The sequence below is a fragment of the Dromiciops gliroides genome, chromosome 1, assembly GCF_019393635.1.
Source record: "Dromiciops gliroides isolate mDroGli1 chromosome 1, mDroGli1.pri, whole genome shotgun sequence".
Classification (NCBI taxonomy): Eukaryota; Metazoa; Chordata; class Mammalia; order Microbiotheria; family Microbiotheriidae; genus Dromiciops; species Dromiciops gliroides.
Window position 1 is genome coordinate 232936535 of NC_057861.1, and position 24498 is coordinate 232961032.

Below are 24498 nucleotides of genomic sequence, written 5' to 3' on the forward strand. Positions count from 1 at the left end.
CTAAACTATACATAAGAATTCCTGCCAGCTGCATAGTGATTTAGAAATCTACACATAATTACTATCTGTGTTTTGTTGAATTTTGTGAATTTTGTTAAATATTTCCCAATTATATTTTAATCTAGTTTGAGCCCTACTTGAGAGGGTTATAGGCCAAAATATCAGTGTAGTCACACACCATGGGGGAAAAATATATGTATGAATATGTATATTTATATATTTTCCAGTCACTTAAATCATATATGATTCTTCATGACCGCACTTGGAGTTATCTTGACATGTTGTTTTCATTGTAAAATACTAGAATAGAAATGTGATTTTAAACTATTTAATTCTTGCCTGATGCCTCTTGAAGATGCCTTAAAGCTGGATTTCTAATGTTAACTTTGTGTGCAAGGACCTAATAAAAAATGTGATGGAGCTGTAATCTCATGCTGTGAGTGAGAGAAGGCAAAGAGAGATAACCACTTACATCTGAATCTATACACATGTACATTCACACACAAATGTGTATACACAGAGACACACACTCTTTTTTTTTTTTTTTTTAGTGAGGCAATTGTGGTTAAGTGACTTGCCCAGCTAGTAAGTGTTAAGTGTCTGAGGCCAGATTTGAACTCAGGTACTCCTGACTCCAGGGCTGGTGCCCTATCTACTGTGCCATCTAGCTGCCCATGAGACACACACTCTTAAGGTCATGTGTTTTATACCTCTACTCATACCCACTCAATGCATTCAATGCTACAGATATTTGTATTGAATTTTACAGAGAGAGAAATGAAATTGTAATAAAGTTAAGTGATGTAAGGTCACAGAGCTAGTAAGCTTCCATGGTAGATGTTTGGGACAAACTGCCTCAGTTTATCCAAATAACTCGAGGAGACCACCAAGTCAAGCAGAGACAGATTTATTACATCCTCATGAGGATGGGCAAAACCCAATTACACATTGAAGTCTTGCAAAGATATGCCCAATCCTCTAGGTTTTTATAGTAATCTTGAAAAGGACTGTCCCCACGTACACCTAGGGTGGATGAGCTCACAATCTAACATCCAATCCTGTCTCACCCAAGATGCGTACCCAGCTTGTGATCAATGTATGGAGACATGTCCAAGAACAAAGGGGAGAAAGGGAAGGGGTACAAGTCTGAGGAATGTCAAAGAAAGAGGGAGGCAGAAATCACTCCCTTATCTGACTGCAATTTATCATGACAGGGTCTGGGATTCTGACATTTGAGAGGGGAGTTTTTTTATTACAGGCCATAAACTAAGGTGTAGTTGGCATGTGGGAACTAAGCAGAAATAAAGTAAATTGTGCTAATTGGTAGAACTGTGACAAGTAATAAAACTTACTGGGGGACTGGATATCTCCCAGACCCCATCCCCAAAGTTTACAGAACTGTCCCAAGTCCATTATCTCAACATTAATACTTAAAGGAGACAGTGAGAATTTGACAAGCAATTAACTTTTAGGCAAAGCAAGAGGATAGCTATTCTGGGTGGGAGGGGCTAGATATCTTTCATACTCCATCCTCAGAGTTTAATCTGACTCAAATCCATAATTGTCCCACACAGTAGATTTCAACACTTGAGATTTATACTTGGGTACTCATGCATATACATGCATGCGTGAACATCTGTACGTATTGTATGTTCCCTCCCTGGAACAACAATGGACAGGACAGGCCAACCTTGAAGTTCCAAGTGGGATGTTCATGTGACATATAAACTACTCACTGGTTATTAGATGCTAGTAATAGTTTGGCCTTCTGTGTTATATAATTATGGAAAACTAGGGACAAATTAGCCCAAACTAGTAAGGGGAATATCTTCCACATGCTTCTTCCTGACAGTTGTCTAGAACAATTTATTTTTCTGTGCCTTGCTGACCATGGACTAGAAAGTAAAAGTGATATAACAGGGATGTTAATGGAGGGAAAAGATCGGGGACCATCTCTTTTCCCCTCAAGATAGCAAGAAAAGTGTGGTCAACATTGACACCTAAGTTCTTAAGTTAAATGTGCATAGAACTCATGAAGAAAAAACAAAACAAAACAAAAACACCTAATGGACCTTGTAATATTCACATCATTAAGTATCTTTATGAATTCATAGGGTTTTTATCCCAAGAGTAGTAAAGGAATAGAGAGTTTAGTAATCTTCTCATGGAAGTTAATTTCTTTCGGTCCTACAACAAAGAGGTAACTTTCCCAAGGAAAAGCCAAAACAATAGGAAATTTAACTGCAATAGTGGGAATTCATTCCGACTGGATTATCCCTCTTTCAGTGAATTGATCAAAGACTGTAGAAATAATGAAAAATGTAAGAAATTAGAAATTTGTGCATTTTTATTTCCTACCCTCCCTTACACCAATCTTTATAAAACAAAACTCACCAAGCATTAGATTCCAAAGAGACTGTTATTGAAAAGATAAACATCTGTTCATGGAAAGCCAAAGGAACTCAGTGATATTTCTACATGGCAGTTATTCCCTGGGATATACAAGAGCCTGAAGACCTTCTTTCCAAACTGGTGATCAGTGTGGTGAAGTAGTAAAAGAATTCAGACCCTCAGTCTAGACACATGATGGAGTTTGTCAAGATCTGATTGTTTAGAAGAGTTAACATTAAGGTCAAAGGAACTGAGTTAATAGAGAGCATACAATAATGAACCAAACTGAGAGATTGTATAGCTTGATTTTATTCTGATTCATTGTGGATAGTTTGTGGACACTTCAAGATGGGAATCTTCGACAGTTTATGCATCTTTCTGCATATCTATTCCTGAAGTGTTGAATGCTCAAGTTGAATGTTGGTTTGTAGTCACAAAAGGCCTACTCTCTACTTTAGTCTTCTAATAGTAAACTGCCCCGACCCCCCTTCATCTTTTCACCCATCTCTGCTCCTGACACATCTCTACCTTTATCTTATTGTTGTTGTTGTTCTCCTTCCTTCTCTCTCTCTCTCTCTCTCTCTCTCTCTCTCTCTCTCTCTCTCTCTTCCTTTAAAAGATATTCAAGTATTATGAACCTCCTGTTGAAAATTTCTATCCCAGAGAAAAGAACTTATTTTGGCTCTGGTGAGTCTATAACATCAAACCACATATCAATTTTTTTTTTGTGGGGCAATGGGGGATAAGTGACTTGCCCAGGGTCACACAGCTTGTATGTGTCAAGTGTCTGAGGCTGGATTTGAACTCAAGTACTCCTGAATCCAGGTCCAGTGCTTTATCCACTGTGCCACCTAGCTGCCCCATCTCATATCAATATTGACCCAAAACGCAATGAGGATCCTTAATAAGGACAGTGGTACTATACAGTAGTAAATGACTATAGTAAACTACTATTTGATAAACTCAAGGATTCTAGCTTCTGATATAAAAACTTACTATTTGACAAAAAAATTCTGGGAAAACAGAAAAGTAGTATGAGAGAAACTAGGCCAACATCTTACAGCATGTAGCAAAATAAGGACAAATTGGATACATGATTTAGCCATAAAGTATGATGCCATAGGCAAATTAGGAGAGGAAGGAATAGTTTACCTCTCAGATCTATGGATAGGGGAAGAATTTATGAACAAACAAGATACAGAGAATATTATGGAATGCAAAATCGATCATTTTTATTACATTAAACTAAAAAGTTTTTTTGTGCAAAGAAAAGCAATGCAATCAAGATTAGAAGGAAAGCAGAAAGCTGGGGAAAAGTTTTTACAGTTACTGTTTCTCATAAAGGCCTCATTTCTCAAATATATAGAGAAGCAAATCAAATTTATAAGAATATAAGTCACTCCCCAATTGAGAAATGGTCAAAATATTTGAGCAAGCAGTTTCAGCTGAAGAAATTAAAGCTATCTATAGTCATATGAAAAAATGTTCTAAATCATTATTGATTAGATAAATGCAAATTAAACATCTCAGACCTCTCAAATTGGCAAAGAAGACAAGAAAATACAAATGATAAATGTTGTAGAAGATGTGGGAAAATTGGAACACTAATACAATACATTGTTGGTGGAGTTGTGAACTGATACAACCATTCTGGAGAGCAATTTGGAGCTATGCCCAAAGGGCTATAAAATTGTGCCTACATACCCTTTGCCCAGCAATACAGCTACTAGGTCTATATCCGAAAAATATCATAAAAAGGGGGAAAAGACCCATATATACAAAAATATTTGTAGCAGCTCTTTTGTGGTGGCAAAGAATTAGAGATTGAGGGGATGCCCATTATTGGGGAATGGCTGAACAAGTTGTGGTATATGAATGTAATGTAATACTATTGTGCTATAAGAAATAATGAGCAAGTGGGTTTCAGAAAAACTTGGAAAGACTTACATGAGCTGATGCTGAGTGAAGAAAATAGAAGGAGAACATTGTACACAATAACATCAACATTGTGTAATTATCAACTGTGATAGACTTAGCTCTTTTCAGCAATACGATGATCCAAGACAATCCCAAAGAATTCATGATAGAAAATGCTCTCCACATCCAGAAAAAACTATGGACTCTAAATGCAGATAGAAGCATACTGTTTTCATTTTTGTTTTCTTTCTTTCTTTCTTTCTTTCTTTCTTTCTTTCTTTCTTTCTTTCTTTCTTTCTTTCTTTCTTTCTTTCTTTCTTTCTTTCTTTCTTTCTTTCTTTCTTTCGTCAGGTTTTTCCCTTTTGTTCTGATTCTTCTTTCACAACATGACTAATGTAGAGATATGTTTAACATGATTAGACATATATAACCTATAGCAAATTGGTTGCTTTCTTGGAGAGGAGGGAGCAAGCAAGATTTGCAAATCAAAATCTTATAAAAATGAATTTTGGAAACTATCTTTATGTGTAACTGAAAAAATAAAATACTATTAAGATTTAAAAAATAAATGCAGTGGTATAGGCTTAGCACCACACGGTATAGGTTAAGTAAGGTTTTTTGTTTTTGTTTTCATTTTGTTTTTTACTGAAAAAATGACATTTAGATGTTTGGATTGGGTAACATAATAGCTTGTTGCTCTCTACTCAGTGTATTTCTATAAATAGTTGTTGGGTTTAGTCTGATATGATTTCCATTATTTCACTATTCTACTGTATTTGCTACCAGACTCCTTGTATTTTGAAGATGTCTTTAAAAATAACATACCTTACAGATCAAATTTAGGGATCTTACGTATGATAGGAAACATGTTTTTACCCATTTGCTGAACTGCTGACCTTTTGTGGTCCACATTTTCTGTCTTAAGATCAGGCTGCTAATCATATTAAATCATGATACCTGATGTGTACCATTTTTACCTTATGTGTAAATCTTTAGAGATTTAACGTTCCTGTCAGAATGGTTCACTCTGTAATTACTGACAGACACAGAAAAGAAAACAGATTCTTCCTAAAGGGACCATGGAGAAGGTGTTCCTACTGTTAGGAAAGAGGGTCCCTTGTTTCTGTTCAAATGAAGCTGCAAGCCATGTGCTCATCAGTATATGTAAATAGAAAGTTCGGGCTTTAACAAAAAAACTTTTCTGTTCCTTAGTACTTCTGTTGATGTTGTAGAATCTGGCAAACACAACAGAAGTACTAAGGAACAGAAAAGTTTTTTTGTTAAAGCCCGCACTTGCTATTTACATATACTGATGAGCACATGGCTTGCAGCTTCAAGCATTTCTCTTTTCTTTACTTAAAACACCTTTAACCAATAAACTGGACAAGTGAACATTGTGCTGTATCAAATGTGTATTAAATTATTCTACCCTCAAAATATAAAAATATTATTTGTTTCAATGATTAAACAGAATGACTTCCCTACCCAAATTCCCCTTATGCTCAATGGTTTACTTAAAAGGAATAAAAAGTAAAATATTCAGCCTTGTTATGTTGTACAGGTAGTTTGTCACAATAACTTTGCTCCTCACTACATAAGGAGTTTTTAGGAAGAGCCACATGGCCATTGTTTCAATTGAGACACAGGAATTACAGCAGCCAAAATAACTTTTATGGATACCTGTGACATTTGTGTGATTTTTGTCCTTCCATAGGGTTTGGGAGGATGAAAAGGGGAGGGAAGAAAATAAGGCTTTATATAGCTTCTACTATTCGCCAGGTATTGTGCTAGGTGCTTAACAAATACTTTCTATTGGAGATATTTTAGGACCTTGGATACCATTGACATTATAATAATTAATAATTGTTATTTTTGTTATCATATATCTGTTGGGAATGGGCAAAAGAATAACTTGGCTCTCCATCAATAAAGTCCAGCCAGAATTACTGGTTTTAGGTAAACAGACCCCAATGATTAATGTCACTAGGTTGAGAAGGCAGTTCTTCATATTTTTAAACATGGCTGACCCTCTTTGATCCATAATTGTCTTTTCTTTTAAAAAGAGAGAACACATACTGTGAGGAGCAGGTAGAGGCACAGAAGAGGACAATTTCCTGTGCTGACCTTTTGTGACAGTAAATTAGAGCAGGTACAACTAGGTCTAGGATAAGTAACATTATGTCATAATCTTTAGAAAAATATTTTTGTATCTTATCTTTATACTTCATTCTAATGGTAATTTGATGTCATTTTATGAATCAGTATATTTGAATTATGGGAGACATTTCTTTAAAATACAAATTTGTCTAATTTCACTAATTATATTTTGATCTTTCTCACAAGAATAAGTTTTCATTCAGTTCACCATGTGCCTTATTGACTGATATTGACATGATCCCTCAGTTAAAGAGAATGTTGGCTGTTACTCAGATTTAGTGGAGAAACAGAGGCAATGCCTAATGCCATACTATGTCTGTTGTTAAATTAAGTTTATCTCTATGCCTGGGGAGAAGGTAAAAGGAACTGGGGAATGTCACTGGAAGCTTCTAAGTAGGAAAGGATGACTATTAAAACAGGATCAAAAGAAATGATTTGCAAGGGAAGTTAGGGAGATAAATATTCTAAGAGGAAAGAGCAATCAAAATTCAGTTGGTAATTGGGAAAAATAAGTACAACATTTAATCACAGGATGTTAGAGTTGGAAGTGATCTCAAGGCATCGTTCCATTAGGTATCTCAGTGACTGATCCAGAGAGTAATTTAATAAATGCTTGTTGATTGCTTAAGGATGTGATTGGTTCTGTGTTCTGCTCTGGTTAGACCATATCTGGAGTATTGTGTCCAATCCCTACATTTTAGGAAACACATTGAATAGTTAGAGAACATCTAAACCAGGGCAGCCAGAATGGTGAAGAGTCCCATGGTCATCACATATGATGATTGGTTGAAGGAAAAAGAAATCTTTAACCTGGAGATGGAAAAAAAAATTGTCCACATGTTTGAAAGCTGACAATGATGATAGATGTGTTTGAGGGTTTCTAAGTATAGACTTATTTTTATTGTCCTTAAGAGCAGATCTAAGAGCAATGAGTAGAAGTTGGAGACAGGCAGATCTAGGCTTGATAGAGGAAGAATTCCTTAAGAAGAGCTTCTTAAAAGTGGAAGGGCCTGCCTCCAGGGTGGCTTTTTACCCCTCACTAGGAATCTTCTAGCAAAGGCAGGATGACAATTTCCTGGCTATTTTATAGAATGGAACCCCTGAGATTCCTTCAAAATTTTGGATTCTGTGCATCTGCTCTTGTATTGTGCTTGGAACAATGGAAGTCATTAGTTGTGAGCTTCCTCCTGTCTCCTATTTCATAACTTTCCATATTTACTTGTCACTTCGCCTATTTTCTAGTTAAAAAGGAAGAGATGGTCCTTTATTTTGCTAAGGCTAAATCTTTTAAACCTGCTCACAATTCCATATCTTACAAATTCTTCTGGAAGCTTCTCCAATGATTATTTCAGTTCTCTTTCTCCAGTTCAGTCACTCCTTATTTGCTGCCTTCCTCCTCACTGCCAACAAACAGGTTTATCTACACCTATATGACAAAACACAAACCTTTCATTTGACTGTTATATTCTAAATCTAGGATCCCATGTTTTAACTTTCATTGTTATTCCACTAGAGTTAACGGCACTCATTTCAGCTAAGTAGTACTAGGTGGCACAGTACATAGAGCACTGACTCTGATGTCAGGAGGACTTCAGTTCAAATCCAGTCTCAAACACTTACTAGCAGTGTTATTCTGGGTGAGTCACTTAACCCTGTTTGTCTCAGCTCCTTATATGTAAAATGCCACTCCAGTATCTTTGCCAAGAAAACACTAAATGGGGTAACAGAGTCAGATACAACTGAACTGACTCAACAATCAACAACCATTGACTTCTCAACCTGTCACAGTTTATCTTACTTCCCCACCAGGCAACTAAAACTGCTCTGTCAATATTTACCAATAATCTGAATCATCCTCCTTAAATTGGTTTCTAAGGGTCTTGAAGGGATCTTTACAACTTCTTGAAGTCAATATTGTTTACTTTTGCCATCCTCTTTAATGCTGGGCTCAACTCATATTCCTTTATTCTACCTGTTCAAGGTTTATATACTCTTTTATGGACTCTATATATTGTCCTTCCAAATGCATGCCCTAATCTGGCCATTAGATATTCTCCTTTCTCTTTTTTTCCTTCCTGTGTGTATGGACAAGTCAAACTCTTTTGAGTGGTCATGTATTTATTCCAAGAGGCTTTGAAATGTTCCAGGGCTTGACTCCACTAGCAGAATTTCACCACAGATAGGAGTTACTTGTTATGTATTAATGCCCTCAATAAAAGATGCCCTTAATTTGTGTGTAGAGAAGTCTCAAAAGAATTTTATAAAGATAGATGAGGCATACTGGTGAGTAGCTGTGAAGGTTCTCGCTCATCACCTTTATTTTATTTTAGTATTCATAATGCCATTTCCTTCATATATCATGTAAAATGAACTGTCATTGCCCTCTCATTTGTGTCTTCTCCAACATTAATATTTTATACATACATGTATCATTCATGCACGCATGCATTATACATACACATATGTGCACATACATACACAATCACACATGTGTGTATGTGTATATGTGCATTGTATAGATATAGATATGATATAGATGTAGATATTATATAGATATAGATATAGATATAGATATATAGATATAGTTGGACTCTACTCACTGCTTTTCCTGACCTTATTATTTTTACTACTATGTTAAGATTAAAAGAACCAAAGTTAAAAAAAAAGTTCCTGCTCTAATTGCATTTACCTTCTACTGGATGGAAAATATGTAACTGGATAAGTGTGCACAAAATAATTTGAAGAGGGATAAAACCTTACTAACCAGGGAAATAGGAATGTCTTCTTGTAGGAAGTGGAACATAGTTCATTCTCAATGGAAGCCAGGGATTCTACAAAATCCCTGGAGAAGGGAATGCATTCCAGAAATGGAGACAAGCATATGCAAAGGCACAAAAGTAGTAGATGAAATTTAAGTTTAGGGAAGAGTAGTAGACCACTTTGGCTCAAATGGATGGTAGTTGTAGGGAAGTAAGAAATGAAATTGAGAATGTAGAATAGAGCAATGTCAAACTAAGGCATTTGTATTTGTTCCTGGTCAACAGAGACTAGCTGCCATTGACTCTCAAATTTAATGTCCTGAAGTTGAGCTCATCTTCCTTCTAAACCACCTCTTCCTCTGAATTTCCCCATTTCTATTGGTGGCAACACAGTCTGCTTAATATTACAAAGATACATCTTTAGACCATGTACTCTTTTAAATATAGTCTCCAAAAATCTATATGTAGCTTCTTATCTCTTTTGTTGTTTGTTTGTTTGTTTTTTTGTTTTTGTGGGGCAATGAGGGTTAAGTGACTTGCCCAGGGTCACACAGCTAGTAAGTGTCAAGTGTCTGAGGCTGGATTTGAACTCAGGTACTCCTGAATTCAGGGCCAATGCTCTATCCACTGCGCCACCTAGCTGCCCCTTCTTATCTCTTTTGAAGTATGTTCTTGTCGTCCCAAGGTTCTAATAATTCCCTTTGTTATCTAATTCCTCCTACATAGAATTCTACCCAGAACAGCAATTTCCCTCATTGCTTGCTAAATTTTTGAAGAATTAAATTATCATCAGTGCAAGTCAAAAATGTATTAGTTTTTCTTCTTTTGTGAGAGAAAGACCTTTAAAAATTATCAGGATTATCCAAGTTTCCCATCATTATTATTATGCCTCAGTATTGTTATTTGGTCTGCTACTAAAACACATATTTATTGCCTATTTCTAGTATATTGGTTTGCACTTTTACTGGCACTCTTACATCAACATGGAAACTCTTTCTTGCCCCATTGATTCTTACCCAAATAATCTCCTACTGACTTTACTCTCTCCTTCAGTTTTTGAATTTCCTTAGAACAGTATATGTTCTGGATATTCCATGTTATTCTATTGCCTCTGTTATCTATTTTTGTCCTTTTGAATGCAGCATTCCTTTCAGAAATAAGAATACAGATGAAAGAATATTGCGGAGGGAAGTCATTTTAGAGGTCATCTTGTCCATTTTTACCCCCTTACTTTCTGCCCACCTCTTTTTTTTGGTGAGGCAATTGGGATTAAGTGACTTGCCCAGGGTCACACAGCTAGTAAGGGTCAAGTGTCTGTGGGCAGAATTGAACTCGGGTCTTCCTGAATCCAGGGCCAGTGTTTTATGCACTGTGCCACCTAGTGGCCCCTAATTTTTTAAAAAAATAAGATGGAGGGGAACCGGTTATATAACAATTCATATAGAGACAGTTCTGAATGTTTTAATGCACTAAAAACTCAATATGAGTTGGCACAAAATTTGACATGCATTTCCTTTCTTCCCCTAGATTCTCCCTATACAATTACCCATGGCTACCAAAAAGGTCAGGGGTTACATTAAGAGAGGCAGAGTGTACAGAAAAGGGAAGGTTACAATTTCACTGGATTATTCAGACCATCTTTACATTATTTTGTCAAATTCTGAGGGGCACATATTAGGATGATATTTGTCCATTGGAGAAAGCCTCTAAAAGAGGATAATCACAATGGAAAGAGTGTTGAAGACTACATAAAGGATTATATGAAAGAATTAAGGATGTTTAGACTATAGAAGAAAAAACTGCATGTATGGGGTGGTTAGAATGGCATAAAACTATATAGATATATATATATAGATAGATAGATATCTATCTATCTATCAGTTTGGCTGTTGTCTTTAACACAACGTATCAATTTTTACCTCTTTCAATCAAATATATTGATTGATTGGTGTATAGTTTATTCCCCCATCCAAAAGCTCTTTTGTGAACATAAAAATTTGACATATCTTCCTAAGGACTATCAATTTCCATTTAGGGAAATGAAACATTGGGTATAATGCAAGTTATATTCAACAAAACTGTGAACACAGAATGAGTTTGTACCCAAGTCCCTTGTCAGAAAAATGTTCCTTCACTTTCTGAGAATATCAAGCATCCATTCCCTCTGGTAGGTTCCACCTTTCCTATAGCACTGGTAAGAGAGAGATTTAAGTTCTTCCTCATGGTTAGACAGTTTCTTCTTTGGGACCATGAAAATGCTGCAACCTTTAGACCTTGCTTTAGGTGCAACTGAGTTTTACATCTTTGCTGCCTCTACTAACTTCTCTAAGTGCCTGATCTCCCCCACCTCTATCTCTGTCTTTCTGTCTTTTTTCTGTTTCTATCTGTCTCAGTTTCTCTGTCTCTCATATCAAGACTTTGTGTCCTCTTTTGCATTTCCATCTGTTACTAGTTCTTATCTGCACCTATTTCTCTGTTGAGGCCATGTGGCCTTTTATCACCCCAAGAGTAGCACAATATGGTCAAGCGTACAACTCTATTAATCTGCATGTCTACCTGCTGAGTGTCTATCTGCTCTGTGCCTATATATCTCCCCTCTTACTTCTGTATTTGTTTCCTGATAGTTTTTCTTTTGAAGGCCAAACCCAAGACCTTCAAAAACCAGCTTAAATGGTGATCCTCATTACTTCCAACTCAACAATGAAAACATAAATGGACCAATGAGAATCCAAAGCAAAGGGCCTTCATACCATATTGAGCAGCAATGGAAGGATTTTGCAGATAAGCATATTTAGGCTTTACATAAAGGGGAAAAAGGCTCCCTAATGACTAATTTTGTCACAAAATAGAATAGGCTGGCCCAAGAATTATAAATTTCCCCCTCACTAATGATGACACAGTGAAGAATACATGACCAATTGTCAGGGATGTGGTAAAATTATATTTCATACAGAAGGAAGTTTAATCGATGATGTTTAAGATACCTTTTAGGCATACAGGTTTTAAATTTTAGATTACATAATAACAACTCAAAAAGCTACCACAACTTTTAATGATCTAACATTTAAAATATAAGTTTGTAATTCTAACTCAAGTTCAAGTAACTTTAGTTAAGGGCATGATCAATATTGGCCATGTGATATGTGGTTGCCACAAAACAAATACTGTGATAATTGAAGTATATTTTCAGAACAAGGAATGTGAACATCTCACTCTGCTCTTCTTTGGCAGGTTACTTTTTAGAGAATTATATTTAATAGAACCATCACTAGTCTAAAATTAATGAAATTTTTATCCCTAGGAATAAAAATGCAGTGTGTGGGGCTGGGAAGATGTGTAGACTTCATTCTGGAGAGAATGAGCTTCTTCCCAAAGTTCCTCTTATCACAATTCTTCCTTTCCAGGGCAGCCTTGCCCCCCAATCCTATTTCCTTGGTGACCTTCTCAAAGAATCTACATAATCCCCAATTGCAATGGTAGTTGAGAGTCAGACTAGTTTACACCCCTTTTTAATGTGACTGTACTTGGGGTCCAGCTGTCCTCTGTGCTACTTATGCTCTTTTCCTAATTCCATGCCAGTCATTCAAATCTTTTGACCCAAGTGAAAATAATATTGGAGCTTGATACCATGTTTTAGGAGAAAAGTCTACAACTGAGATAGGTAATTCCTGAACTCACAGTACAGTGAAAGTTATTACAAAATGCCTTAGGATTTAAGCCAGGATCAAAGTCAAAGGAAGTCTGAGCAGTCACACTGAACTGTTAAAATAAACCAGGGGTCAAACAACAGGCAGTAATCCAAAACCCAGAGGCAAGTCTGAGCAAGGATCATTAATAACCAAAATCCAGAAATCTATAGAGCTTGTTCTTGTAGGCAAAGGGGAGAATAATAAGAATATGGAGAACTAGAAACACAGTAAACTTAGGCAAGGTTTCATAAAGCACAGGACTTGATTAATGCATATGTACCCAGCCTTGCCATGATTCACAATTCTATTCAATCACCTCTTCTTTCCTTTAAATTTTTGATGGCCTTTGTTTTTTAGATTTTTTTTCGAAATACTTTAGAGAATATTTTGTTTCCAAATGTATTTTTCTCTTTTTCCCAGTGATCCATGCCTTATACCAAAAATGAAAGAAAAAGCAAAAGAAGAAGGAAAAAAAAAGCAAGTTTATCAAAGTTAACATATCAATAGGGTCTGATAGTATATTTGGTGTTCCACATCCATAGTCCACCACCTCTGAAAAGGGAAGAGTAAATCATCTATTTGAATGCTGGGCTAGAGATCCTACACCTGTATAGCCACAAGAACCAAATAGACAAATCAGCTTATGAAGTGTCTGAAATGATAAAGGGGTCTATTAGGAGCGATTAAAAGCACTAAGAAAAAAAAAGCATTAAGGATGTCTGAACAGAGAAACAAAGACTTTGAGCAGAATGATATGATGAGTATTTTCAACTATTTCAATGGCTATTATATGAAAAACGGATGATACTTACTATGTATACCTCCAGAATATACAGAAGAGCCATGTTGTGAGTGGATTATAATGAAAAGGAACTGAATTTTATCTCTAAATAAACATAACTTGCTCACATTGTGAGTAGTTAAAAAGTGGAATGGATTGTCATGAGATAATGAGTTCCCCATCAATGCAAGGAGAATCATGGGAGCATGGATAACCATTTGTCAGCAATGGTGCAAATAACAATTACATCATGGAATGAAAGGTACATGACCCTTTTAACATTAATGAAATCTCTGAAAATTTAAGATTTCAAAATGCTTTTACATGAACTATCTAATTTAATCACACCATAATTTCCTTGTGCCTATTAAAAATAAGTACAAGATCTGACATCTTGTGAGGTTCGCCAAGAAATTTTGGATGATACTGAACTTGGTACTATAATTCTAGCCAATTAAGTCTCTCTGCTAATGAGAGACAACTACATTATTTCACAGAATCTCAATGTAGGAAAAGACTTCAGAGGTCATCTAGACCAACCCCTATCTGAATAAAAATGATTTCCACAACAAAACCTTTGGGGAGGGAGAACCTACTACTTTCAGGAAAGTTCACTTTTGTTTGTGATAACTGTAACTGGAAGTTTTGCCTTACCTTTTTGCCTGCCTTCCTATAATGCCATCACCAAGATCCTAGTTCTGCTGTGCCCAAGCAGAATATTTAAGGATATACTTTCCAAGTGACAGCTTCCCCGACATTTTGGGATATATACATATCATATATATATATATTAGTCTATATGTCTATATATATACATATAATATATATATAGTAGTCTATATGTCTATATATATACATATTATATATATATATATATATATATATATATATATATATATATATATATATATATATATATAGTAGTCTTTAAATCTTCTTTTCTTCAGGCTACACATCTTCAGTTTCTTCATATAATTCTAATTGTTTTCATTTTCATCATTACCCTGGTCATCCTCCAATAACTAGATAAGCTCTGACTTGTCAATGGTCTTCCTAATATATATCAACAGAAGATCAATCTATACACATGATGCTATGCAGTAGCATAATAATCGTCCCTTCTAATTATTTTCTCCAGGCACTCATAAAATCATGTTTAAAGCTAGGAGATATAATAAAATAATGGGATTTAGCAGATACTCAAAGACCTACCTGGAGATTAATCTAAACTGATTGTATCAAGTGAGAGTGATTGACTGCTGATTAGTCTACTTCAAAGTCAACTAGATTGTAATCATACCTAGCTAGCCCTTAAGAAGGTATGGTTCTTGGGGTGGCTAGGTGGCGCAGTGGATAGAGCACAGGCCCTGGATTCAGGAGTTCCTGAGTTCAAATCCGGCCTCAGACACTTGACACTTACTAGCTGTGTGACCCTGGGCAAGTCACTTAACCCCATTGCCCCATTAAAAAAAAAAACAACAACAACAAAAAAAAGAAGGTATGGTTCTCAGAAGCTAGACTTTGAACTTAACTGAGAACACCTTCAAGTTCAGTGAACCAATGGATTTGGATGATACTAACCAATCAGCTTGAAGCAGTGTGTAAGGACCACCTCTGCTCTGGACCTATAAAAAGCTTCCACACTCAGTTTGCATCATGAGTTCATGGTTGAAACAGGCTTGTGGTGGAGGACTTGAGGAAGAACCAGATCAGGCTGAAACTCTAGAGTAGATAGGCCTTTTCTTAACTTTCTGAACTCCATGTGTTCTCTTTTTACTAATACCTAGTATGCTTTAATAAATGCTTAATGTCCAAAGACGGGCTAAAGCTTCTAATTTAAGGCAACCACACATTTAGATTTTAAACATCACAGTATAGAGGCAGGTTCTTAGTGTGTTGAAGTTGGAGAACTTGCCTTCAGCCTCTGGTGCCACAATTTAACAATTTACTAATCACTCAGTAATTCACATAACCCTCCTTCCATCTCCTTAGTTTCACAACCATGTTTGATTCTTCCTTCCCCCTCACTCCTATACTCCATCAGTTTCCAAGTCTTAGTAGTTTTCCCTACACAATACTTCTGACCACTTCTCACCAGTCACTCAGATACCCTCTCCTTATAAACATATCACCTGTGCTCTGGACTATGTCAATAGCCTCCAAATTGGTATTCTACTTTCACTCTCTTCCCTATCCAATCCACCCACCATAGAGTTGCCAAAATAAGCTTCCTAATACAGAATTTTAAGCATATTACTCCCCTTCATGAAACAATTTAGTGGTTCCCTATTGAGGCTAGGATAATTCCTCAGCCTGACATAGAGGTTATTAAGGAAGATTATATAAGAAGTGAAATTTGAACTGGGCTTGAAGGTTGAGTAATAAGTCAATAGTCACAGAAAAAGTTTATGATTTTATGATTTCACTGGCTATTAGTCCATCTAGAAGAAAATAAATAAAAGCCTATGAGAATTGAAGGAATTTGAGAGGCAATGTATCACAGTAAAAAGTATGTTATATAGAGAATCAAAAGACCATTGGCCTTCCTTAATAACCTCAGCTGAACATTTTTCATCATCTGACTCATAGTACTTTATTTTACTTTATTACACTTATACTCTGATTTTAACTTAATTAATCTATTATGATTGTCTTGTTCATTTTTTATTTATTTTAATTTTTCTCCTCTTTTCTCCCCCTTCCTTTTATTCAAAGCTAGCCTCAGACACTTACTAGTTGTGTGACCTTGGACAAATCACAATCTCTGCTTCAGTTTCTTCAACTGCAAAAATGGGAATAATAATAGCACTTGCCTCTCAGGATTATTGTGAGGATCAAATCATATATTTGTCAAAATTATTTAGCATAGCGCCTAGAACATAGAAGGTACAATATAAATGATAATTAGCTTCTATTCCCTTAGACATTTACTATATATCATCTGTTTATATATATATGTATATATGTATATACATACACACATATCTAAACTATATTTATTTATATATATATGTAAATGTTATAATCTCTTTATATTAAATAAATATAAATATATATTAAAAACTTATTATGTATGATCTCATATATCCTCTTGTATCATCCATGAGGGGAAAATAATATCTTCTTTATCTTTATATACCTCCCCACTGCTTAAAAGATTCTATAGAGCAAATTTTTAACAAATGTTTGATGAATGAATGAATGAAATCTTGGAATTTTAAATGATCATAAGGCAGAAGAATGGAATTTGGAATACAAGGTCCTGCATAGATAATCTGCCCACTTCATAAGACAAAATAAATTTGGTTCATAAATCTGAATTTCTAATTAATTTATGGAATTATGAAATGGAAATAGGCATGGTCCAGTACTTTGGGTACTCTGTAGGGAAGACTATAATGGCAGTAGAGTAATGCTTCAATCCCACTTTAATAATGCACAGAGATGGGGCAGCTAGATGGCGCAGTGGTTAAAGCACCAGCCCTGGATTCAGGAGTACCTGAGTTCAAATCCGGCCTCAGACACTTGACACTTACTAGCTGTGTGACTCTGGGCAAGTCACTTAACCCCCATTGCCTAAAAAAAAAAAAAAAAAAAAATGCACAGAGATTACATCAGTAAACAACATGGAAGGGAAGGGAGTATAGAAACAGGTAGCTTGGGGATGAGGAAGGTAGGCATCATGGGAAGTGAATGGGGAAGGGGCGAGGCACAGAATATATCAAGTAACCATGTTTTAGATTTGAGAGCACACACCAGCATGGACCCAGATGGATATGGAAGAGTACTCAGGAGACAGGAGTTTAGGGTCTCATGTTTATGGGATTTTGTTGGGAGACAGGCTACTCTTCTTTGTACAAACTTGGGGTTAGTTCATTAACATATTTGTATCATCTCAAATTTAGCAGCAACATTTGGTTTTCTGCGGATCTTACTGCAGATGTTTGGAGCTTATCTGAGATCATTGGACCAAAAGATCTTCACTTAGCACATCATCTCAGGATATGATTTTTACTTAATAAATGAAAGTTTGCAAATTATGCTCCTTTGATCATTTGGACAGTCTGTAAGTGACTTCTAGGTTCTCCTTTACAATCTTATTTTCTGTGATTGTACTTTATACTGACTGCTTATGAACTTAAAATACTAGCTAAAAAGGTGGTGGTGATCAAGGGAACCAAAACAAGATACAATTTTAATAAAAAATCTAAATAGTAAGGTCTCTTTCTCAATGCAACTTAGTCCTTGAAAGTTCATGGGCCTTCATTGCTGTTGGAACAAATTGTTTATATCCACACACTTCACTAAGGGAAGTCTTCACATGCTTGGTTAGACATCTCAATAGGTTTGAGGTTTGTTGGTTGCCCTCAACCTGGTTTAACCCCTCCACCACACTGGTTTTACCAGAGTGTGGTTACGGAACATGCTACAGCTTCTTGGAGTCACAGGTGAGAGGTGAGAGGTGGATACTAAATGTGTATAAGCAGCCCTGAAAAGTCATCAGTAAGTACTCACACCATAGGTGGAAGTCTTTCCTGAGCATTCCATACACCCCAAATGTTATGGAGCACTTAGAGCTTGGTCATACATTGAAGACTTCAAGGTTATACACTTCATCCTAGGCCATCACCAGTCATCTTGACTTTTGTCCTACCATTGGAATACAATGATTCTGAGGGACAGCTAGGTGGTGCAGTGAATAGAGAACCGGCCCTGGAGTCAGGAGTACCTGAGTTCAAATCTGGCCTCAGACACTTAACAATTACCAGCTGTGTGACCCTGGGCAAGTCACTTAACCCAAATTGCCTCACTTAAAAAAAAAAAAAGGAATACAATGACTCTTTCAAAGAGTCAGGCTGATGACTTTCTTCAACTAAGACTTATTTAAATCCAATTCCTGCACAAGTCAAGACATCACTCATCACATTGTGACATCTTCGGGTCTTCAAAAATGAAAGATGAACAATAACTCATTTAAGGAAAGGTCTATACCCACAAGATAATAAATATGTACAAATACTAAAACTTGTCATTTTAAAATATTTTTCTTTTTCCCTCAGTTTTACTCAAGTCAGGGTGAAGGAAATAATTTTGAAGCTTAGTCTTGGGTAGGAGGCAACAACAAAGAGAGGTGAAAACATGATTAAAAAGAAGTCAAGATGAAAAGGTCAAAAGAGAAGAAAGAAGAGAATAGTCCCCTGATGCTCTCCTCCAAATTAACAAGCCCTCACTAAGCATCACTGACTACATATTATTTGTCCTTTGACTAGATTTTTTTGGGGGGATTGTATCTGCAAGAAAGGTAAATGGTGAATATGGTCCCTGCCATATGGGAACTCAAAGGTTATCTGTCATATAATCATGCTGAGTGGCATTCAATATTACTTTGTACCTCTGTCCTATAGGCTTGAACACCAGGGAGGAGGAAGAGGTGAAGGGAAAAATGTTTTCATGAGGGGCATTGGACCACAAACCCACCAAGCTTCAAATCTAATATTATACATACATACATATGCACACGCACATGTACACACATATACACACATACATATATATATATGTATGTATGTGTGTATCTACATATAGACAGATCATACATAAATTTTTAAGGTAAGGGAAGCATATAAGCATTTATATAGTACCTTCTATGTACAGTATGGTTAACAGTCTAAAATTAGATTTTTTATATTTAATGAATATTTCATAACACTCTTGAAAAAAACTTTTACCTTTCTTCAATTTAAGTAAAGTTTCATAGCTTTTCCAATGAAAAAATTCATTTATCAGTTTTCTTAAACTAACAGATCCATTAAGATGGTTTAAACAAAGTTTTACCTGGGAGATGGAAGATAGGGATGTTAACTTTGATTAAGGAAACTTTTTTTTCCCAATCTCTAACATTGGCATGACTACTGATGGGCCAAAATGTCACATAGATTGTTTCTGCCCATGCTCTCCTCTATACATAAATGTCAAACATTCTTGAGAATGGAAGCTGCTCACTCTGTAATTGCATGATCAGGGAATTCTGGACATAGAGATAGTTTTAACAGCTAACCCAAAACAGGGATAGAAAGAAGAAACAGAAAGTGTTGGGCCTCTTGGAGTTCCATTTAAAAATTCTTATTAAGCTTGCACTCTAATCTCTTCTAAATTTGTACCTCAATAAACACTTACCAATTATTCATTCATTTATCTGCCAAGCATTTATTAAGCTTTTACTACTTGCCAAGTAGAGAGAGATGGCCAATTATTAAGTGTCAACTGTGATGTTTAAAATCTATATTGTGTAATCGCCTTAAATTGGAAGCTTCAGCACCAGTCTTTGGGCATTAAACATTTATTAAAGCATACAGGTATTAACATGGAGTTCAGAAAGTTAAGAAAAGGCCTATCTCACATAGAGTTCCAGCCTGGTGGGGTTATTCCTCAAGTCCTCCTCCATGAGCCTGCTTTAATCAGGAACTCTTCAGCAAGGTGATTGTGGAAGCATTTTATAGGTCTGGAACAGAGGCAGTCCTTACACACTGCTTCAAGCTCATTGGTTGGCATCATCCAAATCCATTGGTTTTGAAGGTGTTCTCAAGTTGAGTTCACAGTCTAGTTTCTGAGAACAATACCTTCTTAAGGGATAGCCAGTTAACTTGAAGTAGGCTAATCAGCAGTCAATCACTCTCACTTGATTCAATCAGTCCAGGTAGGTCTTTGAGTATCTGTGAAATCCCATTATTTCATCACACTATTATGTGACAAGAACTGTGCTAAGCACTGGGGATACAGAGAAAAGCAAAAGATAGCATCTCCCCTCAAGAAACTCATAATTTAATGGGAGAAGACAACACATACACAGCTAAAAGGGAGAGTGGAGGAAGGAGGGAGATACTTTGTGTGGTGGCATGAAAAAATGACTTCATCAAGAATACTGAAATGGCCACCATCAGCTCCTCATTCAATGGAAGATCTGAAGGAATTCTCTGATGTCTACCTTCCAACCTTTTCAATCAGAGGGAAAGAGGAACTCTAGGGGAAGGTGATATTGGAGAGCTGTGAGTTTTAAAGGTGATTTTATCTTGCAGGAAGATGAGTTTTATGAAGCAATGGTGAAATCTAGATGGTAGAGTATTAGTAGATTTATAGCTGACCAAATAACAGGAAGAAAGATACCTGCTGGCTGCATGACCCTGGGCAAGTAATTTAACCTCTCATTGCCTCCAGGCAAGACCCTGAAATCCTTGGTGTCAGAGAAATTATTCATCTGAATTGACAGAGGAGACAGGTGTCTCCCTCTCCAATAAGCTTATATTCCTATTTTTCAGTTGAGATAAGAATGGATAAGGAACAACAGATGAGTATATTTAAAAGATAAGTACAGGTATCCAAAATTCCTCCTACTGCACTGTGGGCAAGTCACTGAACTTATATTTCCTCCTTCGTAGAATGAGGACATTGGACTAGATGGCCATCTAGCTGTAGAGTTTGGAACCTATGATTCTATATAAAAAGTAATTGCAAAGAATCTTTTACATAGCTAATGCATAAAACACAAAAACAATTAAATCATTGCCAGGAACTATCACTATGAACTAGTACTAGTCGGGCATAGTGTTGGGCACCTCCTAAGCATATGTGTAGGGAATAAAATAAAAACTTAGATGATATGTAGTCCTTGTCATCAAACAACCTGCACCTTAGTAGGGAAATTAAGACACTAATACAGATGACTAATTGCACAATATAAGTATCTCAGAGATGTGCAAAGCAAAGTATTGTTTTAGATTAGGGGTAAATAATTAAATCAATAATTTCATTAATAATCAGGCATGTCAGAAAAGGAATTGTGGGAAGATATTTGAGTTAAGTTTTAAAGAAAAGTGGAAATTTAGTAATCAAAAATCTTGTGGTGGGGTATTTTAGGTATAAGACTGTAAGTAAAACCATTGGAATGGAAGATACGGTATATTCTGAGGTTTGAGACTCATCCAGTTTTCCTGTAATCTACAGTGTCTATGTGGGAGCAATGAGTCTCTGATTAACATTTTCCCATAGAATTGGTCTCCATGCTTCCAATAGCCATAGCATTCTGAAATGCAGAGTCTCTTCGCCCTGGTATTTTACTGTGGCTTGATCCCAATTTTCCCAGTTATTAATAATCTAAAATATGTATCCCCAGTAGTCATTATTCCTCAGTGGATCTCCAACTGAGACTCACTTCTTGCAGCTGCTCCAGTTGAGGAGCTGTGGGGATTATCTTTACTCCTTGAGGGGGTTACTTTCACAAATCAATTAGCATGCAGATTCCCCTAGGAACTTGATGGCTTTGCATTGAAGTCTTATGCTACTGAACCAGTTTGGTTATGGCAAGCACTAATAAGCAAGTAGATTGGGTAACATCTGCTAAACTCCTTCCCTTGATATAAACTGGGGCTATCATGACTCATTCCTGAGCTAAACTCCTGAAATGGCAGTAGAATGCTTTTGTGTCTTCTTGAGGCACTTTTCCATGATGTCTGAATTTCTTGGATAATTTTAATCAGTTAATGGTAAATGCTTGAAAAAAAACTTTAAAAATATGTACATATATATATATATCATATAAATACACAGAAACATAACTATAATTTTAACAGAACAAGGTTGGGAAGAGAAATTGGAAACTGGTCTTTAGTATGTTTCCTGAGAAGGGAGAAAGAAACACCGAGAAATCAGTATTATGAAAAAAAAAAACACACAACAAAACTAATTCAATAAGGGAGTTATTCAGAGGCCAAGAACATTTCCTTGAGTACCTTTTCAACTCCCTTTCCTATTCTCACTGATCTAAATGATGAAATATTACTTTGAAGCAGGAATGATCACTTTTCTTTTAAATTAATTTTGTTCAATATTTCCCAATTACATGTAGGTAGCCTTGTTATTGTTGTTTTTCCAGCCAATAAGGGTTAAATGAATTGCCTAGGGTCCCACAGCTAGTAAATATCAAGTGTCTGAGAGTTTGAACTCAGGTCCTCCTGAATCTAGGGTTGGTGCTTTTTCCAATGCACCATCTAGCTGCTCTCCAATTACATATAAAAAATTAACAATTTTTAATTGAGTTTCAAACTCTTTCTCTCTTTTCTACACCTCCCCTCATTTTGAGAATGCAAGGAATTTGATATTGGCTCTACATTTGACGTCAGGAAAAATATATTTCAGTTTTAGCAATTCTGACCTCAGATTCTTACTAGCTTTGTGACCTTGGGCAAGTCACTTAATCCTTTTTTGCAACAGTTACTTTTCTGTAAAATAAGTTGGAGGGGCAGCTAGGTAGCGCAGTGGATAGAGCACTGTCCCTGGAGTCAGGAGTACCTCAGTTCAAAATCTTATCTCAGGCACTTAACACTTACTAGCTGTGTGACCCTGGGCAAATCACTTAACCCCAATTGCCTCACTAAAAAAAACCAAACAAATAAGTTGGGGAAGGAAATGGCAAACTGCTCCAGTATCTGTGACAAATCTCAAATGGGGGCAGAAAATGTATTACATGACTGAAATGACTGAATAACAGCAATAAATACTTTTGTGCAAATAAGGAATTTTCCCTTTTCTTTCATCCCTTTGGAATACGGACCTAGTAGTTGTATTGATGGGTCAAAGGGTTTGCACAGTTTTATAGCTCTTTGGGCATAGTTCCAAATTGTTCTCCAAATGGTGTGACTAGTTCACAATTCCACTGGCAGTGCATAAGTGTCCCATTTCCCCCCAAATCCCCTAGAGCATTACTCACATTCCTTTTCTGTTATGTTAACCAATCAGATATGTTTGTATGTGTGAATGGTACCTTAGTTGTAATTTGCATTTCTCTAATTAGTAGTGATTTAAAGCATTTTTATTCCACTATTGAGAGCTTTAATTTCTTCTTCTGAAAACTGCCTATTCATATCCTTTGACCATTTATCAATTGGGGAATGACATTTATTTTTATAAATTTGACTTAATTCCCTATATATTTGAGAACTAAGGCCTTTATCAGAGAAATTCACTGTAAAATTTCCCCCTAGTTTCCTATTTTCCTTCTAATTTTGGCAACATTAAATTATTCTATTTCATTTGGACAGTTTATATTTTTTATAAATATCCATCCTTTTCAGTGTTACTGGCATATAAGTGGATAAAATAACCCCTAATAATTAATTGATGGTATATTTACCCTTTTAATTTTTGATACTTTTTTCTTTTTAAATTCAAATTAAGCAATGCTGTGTCTATCGTTTTTGTTTTACATTAAACTAACTCCTAGTTTTATTTAACTCATTGATTTAATTCCTTTCAATTTTATTAATCTCTATTTGACTTTTATAATTTCCAATTTGGTGTCTAATTGGAGATTTTTACTTTGTTCCTTTTTTAGTTTTTGTCTTTTAGTTTCATGTCCAATTCCTTGATCTTCTCTTTCACTCTTTTATTAATATACACACTTAAAGTTATACATTTTCCTCTAAGTCCTGCTTTGGCTACATCCTCAAAATTTCAGAATGTTTTCCTACTGTTGCCCTCAAGAGAGGTTTCAGTGTCTTAGGCCCTGCAACAGCTTCAGTGCCTGTAGCCATAGACCCCTGACTTGGGGCTTCACTGGCACTGTTACCACTGCTGCAGCTGCTGCTTTTGCCATTCCCAGCCAGATTGAGAGCCTGGCCAGAAGAGGGTGAGAGGTGCTTCTGCCTGCCTACAGGGGAATTGAATTTGCATAATGCAAACTCTTGGAAAGCAAGAACACTTTCTCTTTTTTTCATTCTTTTGACTTTGTTTTATTGTGCCTTAATAGTTC